Genomic DNA, 5,380 nt, shown 5'->3' on the forward strand with positions numbered 1-5,380 from the left:
GAGGGCTTGGTAAGGCAGAGCAGAAGGGGAGTGAAAGAGTTTCCAAGGTTTAGCCAGCCCCTCCTTTCTGGAGCCAGGAACATGTGGCTTCTGCCGTTGAACACGGCTTCACACATTGGGCACATATAGCAGTGTGTGCAGCGGGAACCTGCTGACCAAAGTGAAGGGCACTGCTCCACCAGAGCAGGGCCTGGTGGTGAGAGCAGCGGTCAGAATCGGTTTATTTTCAAGGGTTAGAAATTAGCTGCAAAATTGCCCATCAGGTTTTGAGCCAGGAAGAAGTCTGGGCAAGATTACTTTACTTTTAACTGCTTTGAACCAGGACTACCTGGACCATTTCTAGGTATTTGCTTATATTACAAGTGACTGTATGATTTATTTCCTGACAGCCTGAATTTGATGAAATAACCACCTCTTATGAAAGTGTATTTTGGAGAATGAGGGCTGAGGGGTTTGCCGAGCCGTTTAGACTGGGCTTGTGTGGGTATCATTTCTGTCCCCCATTGTGCTGAGGAAGGGTTTCTCTGAAGTTTCCAGTATAAGAAACATTTTTCTTCCTAACAGCTCTAGATTTCCACACATATGAGACCACAGCTTTGGAATTTTTTCTGTCTACCTTGTTTTTTGCTTTTCACTAGGGAGTCCTAAGATAGTGTGTTCTTGCATTGAGTATTTATATCCTGTTTTGAAATGCCAAGTGGAGAGCATCAACTTGTTTCTACATGTTTCTTTAAGGGGAACTGAAAGGTCAGGTCCCAAGCTTTAGGGCTACCACAGCTATTTAAAAGAGGTAGTAACTGTCCCCCCCTTCCTGTGTGCAGAGAATGGAGGGATTTCTGGAATTGCAGTGCACTTACAGAAGGGCCACCACGGTACTCTTTGTTGGTCTCCCTCGGCGGAGGGAGGGACCACAGTGGCCTTGTTCGTTTCAAAGACCAGCACAGGGCCTGCACACAGGAACAGGCACTCAGGGTTGTCGATCATCTGCTTGATGTGTGTTGGCTAGAGCCGGCCCTAGTGTCATTGTGGTGTCACCATCGTGATCCACTTGTGTACCTACATCCACAGTCGATAACCTGGGTTCAGGGGTGAATTGCTAGATGACAGCCTCACTGGCCACTCTGGTCAGAGTTTCTTCACTGCCAAGTTGAGGGGCTTGGGCTTGGCTGCCTCTTCTCGCCAGGTGCAGGAAGTCCACAGTTGGGTTCCATGTGGTGCTGTTAACAGAGCAGCATGAACTATGTAACCCCTCCATTGTCCCCTTTGTTCTGGCTCCGTGGCCTAATCGTGAGCTATAAAAATATCTGCTCTACAGACAGTTTTTTGGTCACATTATGTCCCATAGGACATAGCCTGTGGGTTTCTACTACCAGAAAACCGGTGTTATGCTCTTTTTTCCCTCCAGTAGCTAATTTTAAAAGACAAAGACAAAATTCTTTTTTTCAACCACACACCCTGACTCTACCAGGCCCTCTATCCTGAGTGCAGAAACAGCCATGGCTCCCAGCAGCACACCGAGCATGTGAACCACCAGAACCAAACCAGCTTCCCGTGCCAGTGCCATTCTGTAAACAGTTGATAGACTACTATGGGACCAGAAAATTACCATACAGTGTTTGCCCACAAGGGATGTATAGTCATTCCAACAAGAATCTAGTCTTGTTACTTCTCTGTTTTCTTAACTTATCTGTTTTTGCAATAGCCTATCCGTTAATCAATGACAAGATTCTTTTTTAAAAAAATATTGATTTGGCTTCACTGGGTCTTTAGTTGCAGCTTGCCGGATCTTTGGTCTTCATTGCAGCATAAGGGATCTTTAACTGTGGCATGTGGGACCTAGTTCCCTGACCAGAGATCAAACCTGGGCCCCCTGCATTGGAAGTATGGAGTTTTATGCATTGGACCACCAAGAAAGTGCCAGCAATAAGATTCTAATTTTTCTTAGAACATTTTCCATAAACTGCTACCATTATTTCAAGAACTCTTTATTTATCGCTTATAGTGTGCCAAGCGAGCCTCAGAAGTCCCCAAACCAACTTGTTCAAAAAATTGGTTGTTGGTCACCAAGGATTTCCTTTTAGCCATCCCTCTCTGCTAGCTCAGTGTTCAGAGGATGAATTGAGGCCTCCTCTCACTTCGTCCTGGAGGCCACCTGTCCCCTTAAGCTCCCTGCTAGTAGTCTGGGTGTCTGGGCAGTGTTGAGTCACAGCCAGTCTCTGAGCTGTAGGCAACTCACAATATCACCAGGACCCAGGCTGACCCGGCAGCGGGCTCTGGGGAGGGACCCCTGAACTGGAAGAGACACAACCTACAGACTCAACATTGCATTAGTTATCACCCTTGACCCCTCTCTTTCCTTCTCACCAAATGGGAATTCATGAGGGCAGATGGAGCTAATAGATATGACAGGGCTTGGAGATCTTGGGAATAAAAGTACAGTATATCCACATGGGGTAATTAATATATTTTTAAGGGAGTGTCTGTCCCTTTGGGCAAAAATGCTGCATAGAAAGAAATGTGAAGGAGCAAGGAGTAAACATTACACCAGAGCCCAGATCATCAACATCAGCATCACCTGGGAACTTATAAGAAATGCCATGGCTTAGCTCCCATCCCACAACTACTGAATGAGAAAGTCAGGAGATGGAGCTGGGCAGGGCGTTAACTAGGCTTCCAGGTGATTCGGATGCACACTAACATGTGAGAAGCACCAGCCCACTCTCCCTCTGATTCAGTAAGTTGGGGTTAGGGTATTACTGTTTGGACAGATGGTTATCAAAGGTGACTTTTGACCTTCCTTCTTGGTTGAAGCCAGCTGCCCTGCTGGGGGAAGAGGAAGCACTGTGTCCCTAGAGTTTTAAAAGGGAAAAAGCCTTCATTGTTGGTTCTTTTTGAAGGTTGCAGGAGAACTTGCCCTGGAAAGCTTGTTAAGAAGGAGGCAGGCCTGAAAGAGTCCTCTCTCCCTGTCCCACAAAGATACTGATGTGTTTGCCTGACCTCCTGCCTTGGGGCCTGCTGCTCCTCGAGCCAGTCCTTAAAAGGAGCAGTGGGTGCCACATTTGTTCCTTCTGGTGCCAGGTCTGTGCTATTTCACTTTGCTGGCGTCAAGTGGATGCTTAATGAGAGGCCATGACGCAGGCCGGCAGACTCGTTGAGAGAAAGCAGCCTCGGACTGTGCTTTCTGCAGCTTCTCTCACTGCCTTCCCCAGCCTCCCATTCTCCCCCCACCTCCTGTGGGGCTGTGGTCACCGTGTGTCTGCTCTTCCGCATAAGCCCTGATAGCCCTCGCTCAGGACAAGATGCTTGTAGGGTCTGTGGACACTGATAAATGACTCAAGAGGCAGAAATGAAGTGGTGCCTTTCGTTTCTCCTATTCCCTTGAACTCCCTACCCGGGAGTTATCTTAATCCCCCAATTAAGAAGATATGGCCATATTGGGATTTGGGGCATTTCCCTTATTCTTTTCTGGGGCCAGTGCCATCTTTTCCTTTTATTCCTGTCCTTGAGGCTAGGATTTGGGGCTGGAACTGATTGGTGGTCAAACCTTCCAAACTTGGACCTTTTTAGATAGCTGGGGATCCTCCACTTCCAGGGATCCCCAGTTACCCATCCCTTGATTATATGAAAATACAGACATGCTACTCCTTCGGGTGGTAAAACTTGGGGAGGCATGAAGCCAACTCCACAAAGGAGTCTGTTTCTGGGGAATGAGTTTGTGAGATTGTGGCTGATGTGAACAGAAGAAAAAAGGAAATGCCTGAACTGCAAAAGCCAGTGTCAAAGTTAGGGGGAAAAGTTGAGGACATCCTTGTGATCCAGTGGGTGGATGAGGGCAAAGAACATTTCCTGTAAGAGGAGAGTCGCTTCGTGATGCTTTTAACTCACCCAGACCACCCCAGGGAAGTAAGGCAGCTTACTGTCCTAGAAGGGAGTGCCCTTTACAGACCGCCCCTTCTTTTGAGAGTGCGTTGACCCCAGTGAAGATGAGACTAGAAGAGGAGGCAATGGAAAAGATAGAAGACAAAGTAGACCAAGATCACACCAAATCACTACTTCATTTATTCAACAAACATGTACTGAGTGTCTTCTTCATGCCAGGCAATAGAGTGCCAGGGGTATTTTGCATATTTTCACCTTTAATTTTCTTAACAATCCTTCAACATAGGTATTACTAGCTCCATTTTGCAAACAAGAAAACTGAGGCTTTTAGACATTAAAATTGACCAGAGTCATCCAGCTAGCAGGTGACAGACCTAGAATTCAGATTCAGTCTCTTGGATTCCAAGGCCCGGGTTTGTTCCGCTCTACCATACTGCCTGTCATCCCCCAAATACTTCCCTCACAGTGTGGTCTCCGCTCCCCTCTGTGAGGTGATCGGCGCCAGGATAGAGATGCTTTCCACCTCTTCTGCCTTGTTTTGAGACCTTGGGTAAAGCTGTCATGTCCCTGCTGACCCCCTACTGCCCTCTGCACTCTCATCAATTCCTCCAGCTCTGTGCCTGGGCTCCTGAAGCCATGTCCCATGAAGAACTTCCCACCTTTGAGAAGCAGTTTTGTCTGTTGGTTGGAGAGGAGAAGGACATCCAAGAAGGCTCCCAGCCAGGCCTTTAACCAAAGGATCCAGGAAGAAGCAGAGCAGCCTTCCATGGCCCCGAGCTTTGTGGAGGGATGTTTACCCTTCCCTCCTGCCCCTTAGCTGGTTTCATCCTGGAGCAGGGTTTGTGGCCACCAGAAGTGCTGGCTCATTGCTCCTGAAGGAGGGCTCCCCTTTTCTAAGGAAAGCTCAATGATACTTGCCTTGTGCTACAGTTCTTCCTATAATGAAGATATCCTATGCCAGACTCCATTCTCTCCAACTGCTCATGACTCACTCCCATGACATCCCTTTCTCCTAACACCCGGAAAGAGAGAAGCCCATTTTTCCTTAGCCCTTTAGCCCAGCTTCCTCTCCCACTTAGGTCTTGTCATGAGGCCTCAAGCAGACCTCTGCCCAAACTACATCTCTAGCCCACAGTCAAACATGACTTGGCACATACCCTTTAATGAAGGCACATCTGTATAGTTGGTAGCATTGGCAGTTGGGGGAAGTTTGTAATTCTTAGAATCCAAATTCTGGTTCACAATTTGGGAGACATCTGAATTCAAGGGCTCTGCTTGAACCTGCTCTACTCCAGCTCCGTCCTTGGGAGTCATGGGTTCCAGGGCCAGTTTCATGCTCTGAAGTCACAAATGTGTGACCAGATGGCAAGAGGAAAACTTAAGCTTGGAATTTTTCACCCTTGCCTTTTCATATCTCACAGGGGTCTTCTCCCTACATGCACAGAATGTTCCTAAGCCTTTCTGGAATTCCTCTGATCAATCCTCACCTCTTCCAACCACC

This window comes from Bison bison, unplaced genomic scaffold (assembly GCF_000754665.1).
Source record: "Bison bison bison isolate TAMUID 2011002044 unplaced genomic scaffold, Bison_UMD1.0 scf7180017864259, whole genome shotgun sequence".
Lineage (NCBI taxonomy): Eukaryota > Metazoa > Chordata > Mammalia > Artiodactyla > Bovidae > Bison > Bison bison.